Source organism: Labrus mixtus, chromosome 10 (genome assembly GCF_963584025.1).
Source record: "Labrus mixtus chromosome 10, fLabMix1.1, whole genome shotgun sequence".
Classification (NCBI taxonomy): Eukaryota; Metazoa; Chordata; class Actinopteri; order Labriformes; family Labridae; genus Labrus; species Labrus mixtus.
The window spans coordinates 18,322,023-18,337,182 of NC_083621.1; the positions used below are offsets into that span (position 1 = coordinate 18,322,023).

General features: G+C 42.0%; 1 protein-coding gene across 2 annotated transcripts in view; it reads left to right on the forward strand.

Moving 5' to 3' along the window:
* The first annotated feature begins 1,778 nt into the window (after nucleotides 1-1,778).
* Nucleotides 1,779-15,160, forward strand: part of pcdh1b (protocadherin 1b) — a 202,059-nt gene continuing 188,677 nt past the window's right edge. The window contains exon 1 of one of the 2 annotated variants that reach the window (XM_061048586.1): nucleotides 1,779-2,535. The gene's annotated coding sequence lies outside the window, so the exon portion shown is untranslated. The remainder of the gene's footprint in view (nucleotides 2,536-15,160) is intronic. The other variant, XM_061048587.1, reaches the window with a different exon arrangement.

Sequence of the window (15,160 nt, forward strand, 5' to 3'; positions counted from 1 at the left end):
CAGTAAGACTGGATTTGCAGCGTTTAACGCTTCTGTGTGTTTTTGACTTGTATTGTTTATGTAGCCCTTTGCAGTATGTTTGTTTCATTTGCAATGGGTTTCAGTTGTATTTGTTTTCTATACCTTTGCGTAACAATTTGCAGCGTTTCTGAATTTGTTTCGATTTTTTAACGTGAGTGGTTTCCGCCGAGTGCTTACCACCAGTCCAAATGTGGCCTAATTTTAGTCCAGAGGCGGCTAACCCGTAGCTTTGCTTCACTTAACAAACAGGTAATCTTATTTTATTACATAATTTATGCATTTTTGTAGTAAATGTTTAAATCATTTTGTAGGTTACTTAAAGAAAGATAAAGGAATTAGCCTATCATGAGCCCAAGCTAACCTGTTTGCTAGATGTAGCCTACGTGTTTAAGTAGTTTTAGACTTTGTTGGGTATTAATTGGAAAGTCCATCAAGCAATCACAGACACTTCTCCATAAAAACATAGGCCTTACACAGTTGTGGAGATAACTACACTTACTTGAGTGGCCTATACAGTAAAGGAAATTGTGACTTTTGTTAACCTATTACTTCTCAACCAGACTGTGTAGATGAATACTAATTTTGACAGCTTTAGACCTCAACCCTATATGCCATTTTTTTTTTTTATCAATCTGCTTTTTCCTTCAATTCGTGTATTTCAGGTCAAAAATTGTTCCAAGTGGTATCCTTGTATGTGTGTGATACAAGGGCTTCATTTAGGCCTAATGTTTTCTAGAAAACTCTTTTTAAAAAACGTACTCATGAACAGAGAGGGATTTTGCAGTGTTACAGTAATGGCTGTCCCCAAATACGGATAAATTAACTTTAAAGACTGCTTTTTTAATACTTTTTGATTGATGCATTTGGATTAGTTCGCTAAGCGGATGCTCTGAAACTGAGGCAGCCATATGCAAAAACATAATCCATATGTGTTTTGTGTAATATCACAGTGCAGTAAGCTGCTTTGGATAACAGCCACCCTCCACCACATGCTGCCTTGTGCTCATATATGCACTGTTGTTCTGCAGCCATTATGTCGAGTACATTTATCAGTTTATTTTACAGTATAGACTCCATTTTGTTCTGTTTCGCCTGCTGTCTTCTGCTCCTCAGTAGCGGGGAAAGCCTCCTCTCTCTCTATCTCTTACTGAGCTCCAGCTCTCTGACTCTGCCGCTTCTCGCCTGTAGGTGGCGCTCGGAGCGCGAGAGACGGCTGCTTCCCGCCTCTCTGTGTCAGGACGGAGCTGTGAGAGAGGTAGAAACATGAAGGAAGGGGAGAGATAGACAGAAAAAAAAAGAAAGAAAGAGGTAGGCTAAAGGCATCGAAACATTAGTTAATGGTACATGGCAGGAAAGGGAGGAAAACGAACCATACAGTTGAAATTTGGCGGTTCATATCAAAGTGTTTGTCAACCCTTTAAACGCACTTACACTCAGTTTATTGAATTGTCTACGTGACGGAGACTACACCTGTGAATCGCAGCAAACTTTGCAGCGGTTTCAAAGGAAAAGGGACCAAATCTGGATGTTTTAAAAGTCCGTTATAAGAAGTCGAATTTTCTTTGTTAAAAAAATAAATAAATAAAATACAGAAAATGTTAAAATGTTGGGAAACCCATGAAGAGTTTGTTGTTGAGGGTGGATGCTCGCTCCGCCTCCCTCCCCCCCCCCCCCCCCCCCCCCCCCCCCCCCCCCCCCCCCGGTGTAGTGCATGGGGAGAGTGTATAGTGGAGGGAGAGGGGAGGAAGGGGGAGACAGCTTGGTAGAGACCGAGAGAGAGAGAGAGAGAGCGAGAGCGAGAGAGAGAAGGAAGCGCGAGCGCAGTCGTTTGGAATCACTCCACTTTCTCATCACACACAGTGCAGCCGCGCGACCTGCTCCGTGCTGGACCGGGGAGGCGGACAGAGTTTGAGGCGGCACAACGGTGACTGCGCGTCGGGGTGGAAACTAACCGGGACGACCGCTATTGATAACTCCCGGACCTACCGGACACAGTGTTTATTGCTTGGGTTGAATTTTTTTTTTTAAGCGTTTTTCATCCCTACCCCTTTACATCACCACTACCATCTCCACCCCTAAAAAAAAAAAAAACACCACAAACGTGCCAATCAACGGAGGACGCTCTTTCTGCTCTCACCTAACCCCTTCACGGAGTTGAAGTGAGTGACCCCAGTCCGGACGGGTCGTCCCCCCTAGCTGGGCTCCAGTAACCGTTCCCCCCGGAGAGAGGAAAGGACCTCCGGGTTGACGCGCAGCGCTGGTCACGACAGTAAAAACTGGACAGACATTGAGAGAGGATTTGGAGGAATAATAACCCCTGTCTGTCCGACTGGATTTTTTTGTATTTAATCTGAGGTCTCCCCCCCCCCCCCCCCTGGATTGTTAATTTCGGGGTTGTTTTTTTTTTTCCCGGAGGTTTGGTGCGGCTCCGCCTGGGCACCGAGGAGGAGCGGAGCCTGTAGCCGGGCTGGAGCGCTCTGAGCTGGGGAACCGCGCAGCTCACACCCGGTCCAGGTAGGAACTTATCTTCTCAGACCATGAATCCATTCCTAGATCTTTTACATAACAGTCTCACTGTGACATATTTTCATTCATATCCTCCTGAAAGTGTGCAGCCATAGGAGGAGACTCTTTACGCACGCCAATAAGAAGAGTAGGCTATCACTTTATTCTCATTTTCGTCTGGAGAAGCACTTGTGCCTTAAATAATTCTCGATGTAGATTAATTCGCAGATCGAACATATGTCTTTAAAACACTTGTTGGCAAAATAAACCCATTTAAAGCGATTGAATACTCATATTCAGAGACTGATCTCCTCTGATGGGTATTTTACCTGTATTACACTACAGTTGTATTGATCCGTATCGACCCCCACCGTCCTCAACATTACCTCCATGTCTGTCAGTAATAAAAATGCAGCATCCTGTGGGTCACTCCGGCTTTCCTATCCTCTCTGAAACTGAAAAATCACTACAGTATAATGCATTTCAGGAAGAAAGTACAGTATGGAGTGTGTGCGCACAGTTCCCCACAGTGCACCATCACAGCGGGGTTTCATTATTCCTCCATCAAAGAGTTCTGCAGGGACTCTCGGTCTACAGAATCGAATATAAAATGGCAGTAAAAAAAAAAGAAGAAGCTCGTCATTACAATCAGAGGTTTGTCTTCCCACTGTAATATTAGAGCTAATCTGCCTTCAGGGACTCCTGGGGCTGCTTAAAGCAACAATACAGCAGTCCATTCATCCCCCGGCTGCTCATAAACCAGTCACACAGGCGAGGGAGCATACATATCTCTCCATATCTGTTACCCTGTAAACCTTCACACTGCACCTGAGGCCTCCGAGGCACCTGTAGCACCAAATTAAACACCCTTTTCTGCCCCACACCCTGCAGGGAGCATACTGGTTTTTTTTTTTTCTGTTAACAAGAATCCAGCTAAAGGTGGTGGAGTTTCGGGGTAAACTGTAAATGTGGACTTGGAGCTGCAGGTGATGATGAGTATCTACCAATGGTGTCACCACTGAAGAATCCAGTCAGTCCGGTCCCTCCAGTCTCCGGCTTCTCCAATCCTCCTCCTTCCTCTCTCTGCTGTGGTAGAGTGAGAGAGGATGGGCGTTCAAGCTGCTCTACATGATAGGGAGAGAGAGAGAGAGAGGGAGGGAGGGAGGGAGGGAGGGTGGAGGAGTCGGGTATTTACATGCGAACTGCATCTTCCGTTCCCTGACAGAGAGTGAGCTGTAGTAGTAAACGTCGTCGCTGCTGCTGCCACCACCACCGCCGCTTCGAGCCGCTTCCCCTTCTTCATGAACGTTTTAGTGATGTTTCCCAAGCACTCATGGGTAACCGAGTAGTTCCCGCTCCTTCACTTAACCTTTGGCCCCCGTTCCCTAATTCCACCTGTCACCTCTTGTGAAAACCCCAAGTGACGTGGAGACACCGAAACGCCACATTTACATTCAGCCTGAGCGGAGACGCTCAGCGGGAACAGCTGAACAGGGTCGGTGTAGCTCCTGGACTAAAAGGAGCGCCATCCACCTTCTGCGTTGGTGGTGTTTTGTGGTAGAAAGGCAAATCTGCATTTTAAGGAGGCGGTTTGGTTTCCTCGCTTCCAAAACTATTTGATAAATATGTAGGGTTGTTGCTCGCAGCTTTAAATGCTGCTTTAACATCATTTTAAAGTCATAACAAAATGTTCTACAAGCTCAAAAAAACTCTTCTTCTGTGGTTTTTTGTCAAACAGGGTTCTCTCCCCTGAGTATTATATCTAATTTCTGGCACTATTTAAGTATAAACTGCGGTTCGTTTCGCAGTATAATTGGATGAGATTAGTTGGAGTTGCTCTCTCTGAGGTTTGCGGCCAGCTTGGACGGCGAGCCCTGGTGTCACCCGAGATTCTGCCGCCGCTGGTCTGGGGGCGAGGTCTGAGGTTTGATACGCAAGCTCTGGGATCCCTCTCTGCCTCTTCTAATTTAGGAGGCGCATCTGCCAATTTTTTCCCCCCCCGGATAAAACGACAACAGCCCGGTCATCCACAGCTCTGTGGGAGGGTGAGGAGGGTGGGTGAGGAGGTGGAGGATTAGTCAGCGGATGAAATGAAGAAAAGAAAAGAGAAAAAAAAGACACATGAAGGGAAAGGAGGATATGAGGGAGGTCGAACGGAGTCCGTTCTGCACATTCTCGCGTAAAAAATTGGAGATCTGAGCGAGCCGCGTTGTTAATGCCTATCATTAAAATGGGGAGCTGGGAGAGTGGAAATGGGTTTGCTGTGTGAAATGGAAAACCCCACACACATTCACACCCCCGCGTTGCAGAAAAAAAGATGCATCCACGCTTCCGATTAAAGAGTTTTCACGGCAGGATTTTTAGGTGTCAGGTGTGACAACAAGGGAGCGGACAGAAATTAGGAACCGATCCTTGACATGAGCTCACCATAGGGAACAATTATTGCGTTGTTTAAAAAAAGCAGGTTAGTCGACTTTGATCGTGTTTGAAAGAATTTGTAGACCTTCGTTTCTTCTGTTGGTTTAGTCTGTATGACAAATGAGCGGTTAGTCACATCCTTGGCAATAAAAAGGCACGCTGCTCAGGCCTTTGTGGACGATTTACCACATCTAAAACCCAGAAACTCCATACAAATCCTTTGCAAACAGGTGAACTAAACACATGTTTACACAGCGTTTTCTCATGGCCAAACATGAAAAGATATTCCTACAGATCACAGGACAAGAATGTAGAAATATCTTGAAGAGCAAGCCGTAAAATGTCCCATATCTTTGCTTTCAAATGATTCAAACAGGTTTAAGCAGAAAATGTTTTATTTTTAAAAAGAGATTTGGCAAACGTTATTGTCCTCTATGTTGTGGTTTACAAACTTCAATGCAAACTAGAGCACAAAGCGGTATGAAATTCATTGTGGACCATGTGTAAAAGGCTTGTATCTGAACAATCCGATCAAAGGAAGCTTCAGTGACAGCAATTATCTGAAATCATTACCTCAGGCGACTGTCGTCATTTTGCTAGTTTTGATTAAAAAAAAAAAGAAACTGGGGGTTAACAGAGGTCATATTAACCATTAGAAAGCTTCCAGAGGGAACCACAAACACCGCACAGCTTCATGTCAATCTGTCGTCTGTTGTAGGTAGAGACACTCCAAAGTCTGACAGATGACAGATGTACGTCTCCTGCCGTAAACTAGACTAAGAGCACTTTTATTGAGCAGCCATTATATTGCTGTATTGATTTTTTTTTCTTCTCCCAGTCGATTAAAATGAGGCCTACAGGCTGTTAGAAGATTTGAATCTCGCTGGGTGCTCACACTCTGAGCACCAGGTGTCATTTCGCAACGGGGTTAAACATTAACTCTTTCGCCTTCCTGCCCAGTGATTGGTAGATTCAAAAATCTACCAGTCACTCTTTCTGTTTTTTTTTTTTTACTGCACAATTTCTTTTAAATGGCAGCATAATGTAATTACATACAATATGATCATCAAGGCTAATAGTATCCAAGTGCTATTTTATGTAGGGAGATGTTTCAACTGTTAAAGAAAATACTGACATGCTCTTTGTCTCGCTCATAAACAGAAAGAAAAAAAAAGCAACTGAACCTCGACTGAGAAGCAACATAATCATTTTTTAGTTTTAAAAGTGCATGAGTGTATAAGAGGAGAGTCATCCCAATAATAAATGTTTCTGCTAGAAAGTGAGTTTCATTTAGAAATATATTGTTATAAGTTACTGTGTTCACTTCTGTGTGTAAATCTGCTATGGCTGAAAATACAGCATTAGCTGATTCACAATAAAAGTCTGTCATTGATATTTAAACCTGGAACTTTTATTGTTTAGAACTTGTTTGAAACATAATATATTTTTCATGGAAAGACCGCGGCTTTAGCTGAGCTATACTCGACGAGGATTATGACGCTGTCACGACATGCGGTATTTACAGCCGCTCCAAAGCCTGCTTCTTTTAATCGTCTTGGACTTAAGACAGTGAGACATCAGTTTAAACACATCTACACCTGCTGTAATGTAGATGCTAATCTGTGCTGCGTTACTCTAAAGTGACACAGAGCCGTATAATTTCAGCACATTGCCCATTGTCGTAAACACTGGCAATTTCAAAAAGGATTTGGCGGTTGACTGGTGCTAGTTCACAACGATGTTTCACTGATGTCTTTTTACAGTACATGATGTACAAGCAGCAGAAAAAGAAACTCCTAGCCTCAATATAACTAATAATGGACTAATCAAAGACCAAAGCTGAGGCTGTGCTGTACACAGTGGCTGAGCTTTCTTTATTTGAATTTGAATTTGAATTTATTATTATTTATTTATTAACAGTATTTAGTTGAGAATTAACTTTTGGTCCACTTTTTACTGTAAACTGACAGTGAAGGTAATTGAACGTATCCCTGTAGTATGAGCATCATGGCCATGACCTTATGATATCAAGCTGCAAAATATTTGACGACTAACTTCAGCTCATTACAGATAAATATTGATATCGGTGTTTGTGTGCGAGATTGCGTAACATAAATGCCAAGTTTGTTTTGATAAGGTGTTTGTTTTGATTACAGCTCAGTCTGCTCACATAAAAGGACAGTTGGGATAAGATTTCATTGAGCTCATATAAAACTCGATGAGATCTTTTAGTTATTGCAGCCTGCTCATTTAACCATAAAATGTTGATTGAACGATCGGAATGCAGGTTTACTCACGCCAAACGCGGTCCTGTGAAGTCGTTACATTTTGTTTCCAGATTTAGCTTTATGCAGCACTTTTTACGACTAATCTCTTGAAATGTATGCAATTTAAAAAAAAAAAAAGAAAAAAAAAGTGTGTTGTAAAGAGAGTAATTATTAAAAACCCCAACATCACCCCCTGTCATTACACCCTTGTGTTCTCCTGACTCAGCAGTTGTTGTCAGTAGACCATATGCCATTGACTTCATATACAGCATGTTTCAAATGTTACCTAAGTTGATAAGGTTACATTTTTGGTCAGCGGATTCAGTCAGGCAATGGCTGATACAATAACATTCCACAACATGATGTACATATTTGTGCATATTTCTTCTATCATCCGGAATAAGCTTATGAGGTGTTGGAATAATCCATACATACTGCATTGAAAATACGTATTAATTTCCAGTTAGGTTTACTGTTGGTGTCAGTGTTGACGACTCTTCAAGAAGTCATCCTCATCAAAAAATACTTTGAATGAATACGTCCAAAACAAATTAGATTCTCAAACTTTCAAATACACCATCCTTAAAAATCCAGTTGGGTTAAGCTCCGGTTTGTGGTATTTGTTTTGGGCGCACACTTATTTGTCATCATCAGAGCACATGTTTAGCAGTATTAGCGGAGAATAAGGCGTAAGCATTGGTGTTGCGGACGCATTTTGTTTTCATTTTGTCTGCTCCTGTTGTAGTGTGACGTGTAGAATAAATATGTTGTTCAGGATTTAAAACTGTGTTGTGATGATGCCTGATCTTTACTACATCCCAGCCTGCTGTTCATCTGCCATCCACTCCCATAAGCCCCTTCTGCTGCTGCAGAGGATCAGTGTGTGCGTGTGTGTGTGTGTGTGTGTGGATCAGAGGTTAGACAGCACATCCTGTCAGGAGATGGTTCTATGTTTGATCTCTTAACCAGTCAGTCCTGCCGCAGTGCCTCTGAGCACGTCTTTCAGCACAACAACAGGAAGCAGACAGTGCACCGAAACCAGTCATGAAACCATTAAAAACCAGTGAGTCAGCCACAGTTTCCTGTCTGACAGCAAAATGGCAGTCCTGTCGCATGATGTGTTCTCTGCCTCACAGCAGAGTCGCGTTCTTTTCAGTCTTCAGTCACCTGATAGCCTTCTCCGTCACACACAGACTATTTGTTCAAGGTGTGGATGCATTCAAAAACTATGACACAACGTCCTGCAGCCTGTGCAGAACTTGAGGTGTGTTACAGGTGTTTATTATACCTCATGTATGTTGAGTGATAAGTTGAAATGATTATTACTGTTTACTCTGTGATGTAATGGTGTGTTTCTGATTCGCACATTCGCGTCACTGGAAGACACTTCATTACTATTCACCTTTGATAATTCGCTTTTTTGTGAGGACAAGCGACCAAACATCAACATGTTTTTAAATAGGCAACATGTTAAACAACAACAACCTACCATCTACCAGTATTTTTTTTTTGTCTGTAGTAGTAGTTTTTTTTTATGTTTGAATATGTTTTGTTTTGGGAGTTATGTATATAAAACAAACTCTTATCACTGGTAATTCTTTGGAAACTTTGGATGTATTGGCGCCGCTGTCAATACATGTTCATTGAAGCTGATATGACTGTAAACAAACAAAAAAAAAAAACATAAATTGGTAGATGTCAGACACAATACCAAGTTATCACCAGTGGTATAATCGCATAATATGTGTGCAGCTAATAAGGGATTATATTAAGAAATGTAGGTTGACTCAATTCAACCAGTAACTACATTTTTATTGTGAGGGTTAATTAAGTGTTCAGAAGTTAAAACCGTAATATTAAAACAGTTTAAAATACCCAATACCCTATTGGAGTGTAGCAGTGAAACAGCGAAGGGTATGGAGGAGTATTTATATCTGTTGGATTTGGCTTGTGGGTATTTGTAGCTCCAGGTTCAGGAAGGAGGTACACGCTGTCAGACAGGATGGAGTCTGCTTTCTTTTACAACTGATGTCTTTCCACTTTTTGCATGAACAAAAAAAAACATGAAATCTTTGAGGTTTTCTCTGCATCTTCTGGTGTGCTCATTAGACATGCAGCTTTAGGGTGCATTTGACAATACCACAACGTGTCTTTAACAGTTGTACTTGTATACTTGCAGCTTTGTGAGGACCCTTGGTGGTACTATGCACTTATCAGTCCATATTAACCGAAAGGCTTTTACACACCAAACTGACAACAGAGAACAAGCTGCAACAAAAACTGACTGCTGCGTCATGTTTTTCGATTCTCTTCTCGTCTGCCAAGGCCACCCCGACTGGACACGGCGGAATCTTCATGACAATTTGGGCTAAAAGCCTTGGACAAGCCCCTAGCAGTACCAACGCTGCTGTTCACACCACACCGACTCTCTTTGACAGCCCCGACACGTCCAGACAAATTACAGTCGGCCTGGTGTGTGCCTACCTTAAGACTAGTTAACAGCACGGAAACCCCACTGCTTCCCTGAGCTTCAGTAGTTTATAGATATTGCTAACATGTCAACATGGAGGCATGCCCCTGCACTAATAAAAGAAAGCCTTCTCTCCCAAAATAGCCTCTTTAGCTGTCTGGAAGTGGTTCAGTTTTGCAGCATCCCACCTCGTGCAAACCTCTGTCTGCTGTCAAGTTTGTCTTAAGTGTGTGGCAAATAAAAACAGCACCAGCGCATCTAATTTATTCTAGCATTTCAAACAGAAGCACACAGCTGCTGAGTGGGAGAACTGGCTGGCGATGTGAGCGGCACAAGACAGCAGCACAAAGACACCTGCTAAAAAGCAGCTAACCTGAGCAGCATCACATTGATTAAAATGGAAAATAGATTGTGGTATTAAAATGTTGGAGACTTGACTTATCCGGCATCTTTCTCTTTACAGCTGCAGTGAAACCAGATTGTTACCCCTCAAGCATAAATATGAATGCGTGCGGCCTGGACAAAAAATGGTCCTCATGTTGCATGTTAAAGCAATGGGTCCTCATATAGATAGAAGTACAAGTACACAGTCTCATACTCTCACAGGTGGTGTCAGGAGGCAGAACGGCTCAGGCAACAGTTGGCTGCTGCATATGAATAGGGGGGATGTGTGTGTGCGTGTGTTTGTGCATGTGCTAATCTGGATCAAACAATAGTGGTGAATGGAGTCATTAGAGTAATCCCCTTTGTGCTACAGGGTGGTGGGACCACACACACGCACACACACACACACACACACACACACACACACAAACACGTACTGGACTGTCCAGCGAGCTCACCTCGACTATGAGCTTCCTGAGATCTGAAAACATCAAAGCGTCTTTTGATTTGCTGTGTCTGTGTGAGAGTGTGTGTGCATATTTAATTCAGGTCAGCTCAGGTATGTGTGAACAGGAAGTGCTGGACATTCAGGTTACTGCAGTTTATATAGGAGACACACCTGTAGTACACACACACACACACACACACACACACACACACACACAGAGATGAAGATACACCCCTCTGAGGCCAGACAGAAACTTTGAAAACTGGTTTCCAGTTTGGCTCGCTGCCACAGCGATGGTTTTTAATTGGTCTGATAATATTGCAGTTTAATTACAGAACACATCACTGCTATTTCAACTGAAGCCAGGGATTATTCATCGTCTCATGTATCCCAGACAACATTTTGGTTTCTGTCACACAAACAAGTTTCGTACAAAATACATCCCAATAAGAAATGAGAGAGCCACTAATTAGTGGAAATAAACATCAGCTGACTGGAGTGATCATATGAAATTGATGTGGCTTCATGAGTTCATGCTTCAGTTTACTACATTTTAAATGTCGGGGCCCAAATAAAATCAGCACTGAATGAAAACAGTTGGCAAAATTGATATGGGAAAAGTGTTAAAAGAATGAATTAACGAGACACATTATGCCAACTTTTTTGGACATATTTGGGTCCTTTTGAAGTCCAATAGGAAGCTGGAATGAAGTTTGGTGTATTTGAAGTGTAGAAATAATTATTAATGAGTGCCTGCAGCGTGATCAGATGCTCTAGTTTATTGGCGCACAGTTTCTGCAGATCAATAACACTTTGATATGACAATGAAAATCTATAAACAGCAGAATGAACACTGAAAAATTTTGTTTTTAAGTCACATAATGAAACGGCAAAGTTTTCTTCCTTCAAAAGAACGTCTAAAGTTGGCAAAAAATTTGATGGAAATCCGGTGCTAATGTCTCAAGAAAAAGTTAACAAGCTGAAATCCATTTGATGCCAACTTTTTCTGCTTTTAACAAAGTGTGCTTCAGACACAATTCGGATGTTTCTAAGTTCCATTGAAGTGGTATCTCTACATCACGTATTGTCATGTATTTCATTGGAAAAGGGAAAGTTAGGGGGTGTGTCTAATGTTAGATAAGTGGTGGGCTGTTTGTTATGGAGATAAGGGTACTGAAGCCCTCATGCAGCACGCAGTGCAGACCAACAGTTTACCAGGGAGCACCGAGTTCAACACAGATCATTTCATAGGATATTGAAAGCTAGACTGGATACGTTGTCAAGTCTGCAGGTCAGTTACTCCAGTACTTATTTCTGGTCAGAAAATGTCAAAATGAAATATTTAATGAAAAACTTTGTTTGAGTTTTGAGTTTGCTCTTTGGTTTGGTATCAACTCTGACTGTAGAGGGCTGCGAGATGCAAACTAACACAATACACAAATACAACATGTGGCAACATTTCATTTGCAATGTAACCCAAGAACAGATGCTGCACTCAAAATGATTTGGCTGTGAATGGTATTTTAATTTAATTGTCACAATACTCGTGCCAGGATTGTTTTTTCCACATAGTCCGACCCCTTGTGCAGGGTATTACAACACACCCTTTTGGTCGCACGAAAGTGTGGAAGTGTCCTGAGCAGAATTACGTGTTGAGAGTATTTAATACGGTGATTTTGAACACAGCTAGTATTAGATTTAAACTTGTTACTGCTGTTCTTGTGTTGACATTAGCTTTGCTTGAAGTTTTACAGACCCCAAATGTTGCATGGGTATAATTAATAACGTCTACATCAAAGAAAAGTTATGGAACTCTCGACACAAGACGTACTTGTTCCCGGCTGGTTTTGTCAGTTAAATTGCATATTGCAGTTTATTAAAAGCTTACACTTGTTAAGTTATGGTTTTCTTAGTTCAGCACCACAACAACAAACTCCTTCATCAGTATTCATTGTTGTTAGTGTTTCAAGTCCCATTAACATTTATCTAGTTACTACATGGTTCAAAAAAAATTAAGGATTTTAATTATAACTTAATTCAATCTTAGGGTGTCAAATAATCATGATTATCTAGACTCAATAGCTCAGCTTTCAGCCCAATCCCACTAAATGTCACCAAAAAAAACAGCATGGAACAGCTGTAATGTTCTTTTGTAGGTTGTAGGATACTTCCGCAATCATTTGGCTCCTGTTAAAACCCTTGCATAGAGTTGTGAACCATTTGACACTTGGTTGGTAATGTTCACAGCCCTATATGGGGACATTGCTAAAGATAAACAAAGGCTCAGAGACTCAACTGTCAACATAGATTAACGGTTTTCTTCATATCTATAATTTTTCGTTTAACCTTAAGTTTGTCTTTAAGTAATTTACAATGCCTTCCAGAAGGCCAAACGCCTTGATGTGGCATTTATACGGCTGTAATGTCCTTGCAGCTGCAGCTCTATCGCTCGTCTTTCTGGTGTAATGTAATGTACAGTTGTTAAACCATGGTGCAGGTGGGACATTAACATGGAAACCCACTTTGAATCTCAATGGTGGCACACTCAAACAGACACACGGTGGGTGGTAACAGGGCCATTCAGCTGCTTTGTAATGTACAGACGAGTGCTGTTGTCTGCACACGCCCTGTCTCTCTCTCCCTCTATTGTCAGTCTTTGTCTCTCGCCCCGTTCCAGGAGTCAAACCATCACACAGTAACGGCCCAGCTCCTTACACATGGAAATGTTACTGTCCTTATACAGCCCAACTGTGTCTTTGTACTGTAGCACACACACAGACTGGACCCAGCAGCTCGTTGGCTTGTTTTGCCATACACACACACGCACACACACACACACACACACACACACACACACACACACACACACACACACATATATAACAGCCCGTTGGTGAGAAAGTTTAAGACTGTGGGAAACAGGACGAGCCGGACGATCTCTGGCTAACCCAGCACCGTCCCAGAGGAGACAACACACACATAATGGCAAACACTACATGAGAACAAATATGTTTAAAACCGTGTCAGCTGTGAGGTCAAGCAGATAGAATCAACAAGCAGCCTTCTTTTTTTCCCCCCACATTTTTTTTGTGACTTTTGGCTTGTTCCCAACCTTCTCTAATTCCACATGTTAGAGTGAACATTGCCGGGCCTCGTAATTCACATGTCACTTGTCATTTTGGAGCTGAGAGCACTGGATGAAGGCAGTTGGTGTCGAGTTACAGCTGCTGGTGGTGGGCTTTTAGCATTGAACAATTTGCAAGAGCTTTGAATGGATTTTACTCGACAAGATGATATTGTTAATCAGATTTGTTTAAGTTCAGCCGAGCTTTTAGTGGAGATGCAACAGTCCTCCAAAATTATTGAATATGTTGAACTTTTGGTGTAGTGTTTTTTTTTTTCCTGGAGAAGAATGATCAAAGTCTTTAAAACAGAGGAATTGTAAGATAAGAAAACAACTATGTAAGAAATAAAAGCCCCCAAGGTGTTACGGTTTTAAACTATTCAAGATAAGACAAGGATTCAAATATTTGATGTGCAGAACATATGGTTGATATCTCCTCGTGACAGCCGTTATTCTTCCCTCGTGGTGTATTTCCTGGTTTACATTGACCTGCAGGCAAAACACGAGGCCAGTGTTATAAAAACTCAGCTGTCAAGGCAAATGTTAATGTTAAAACACACAGAAACACAAATTCATAACTAACCAACGTGAACGTTATCGGTTGTTGGTTAAAATGATTCAACATTAGGGGATCTAAACATCATCATTCATTCAGAAGTCATGTTTCGATGGTCTGTTTTCGATGCAGACTGCGTTTTGTGTTCAGTGTTACATTAACAGACTGGACGTCAGCCAGTTAGCAGTATTGTTTTAGCTCTGTTTCCATGGTGACGTGTGAAATGCTGCGGCGGTCAGGGGTCAAAGGTCGGAGCCATTTGAAATATTTGGCAGCTCTGGAGAAAAATGTGAGAAAACAAACACATACTTTACACTCACACACACACACACACAGAGGTATTCGCATGCACATTCACACTTGCAAACAGCCCCCCCCCCCCCCCCCCCCCCCCACACACACACACACACACATTCACATGCGTACAGGGGTAATTAACTGTGTGTCACAGCAGGGAGCAGAATGTCAAACGTCTGTTGTTCAGCTGTTGCCGTTTTCTACTTTTGTATGTCATTGTATCTCAAAAACGGAAAATAATGGTGTTTGTTGCGAAACAAGCACCAGCAGTTATTTTATGAATCATAAATGATGAAAAATAATCACCCATTCATTGAATTTGAAAGCCTTCTTGATTTGCGTATCCCGATATCTCCACTGACATGTGAGGCTGTGTAAAACACTCTTCATGGTGTGCATGTTAGAAAGTGACTCATGCATGCTGTTTACAACCTGCAGCAGTTAAGAAGTCAGCTTGATATATGACTCATAAAAATATGGCCACAGTAAAGAAGGGCATTGAAAGTAACATATGCTAGATGGCCCAAAGTATATGGACACCAAAAACATCTATGAAGGCATCATTCAAAGTTAGAATTCCAGTTTATCTGAAAGGCATTGGATGATTTACGGTCAATAAAGGTATGAAAACAGATTCTTTATGGGGTCTCTGTTCTTAGAGGTTCAGTGC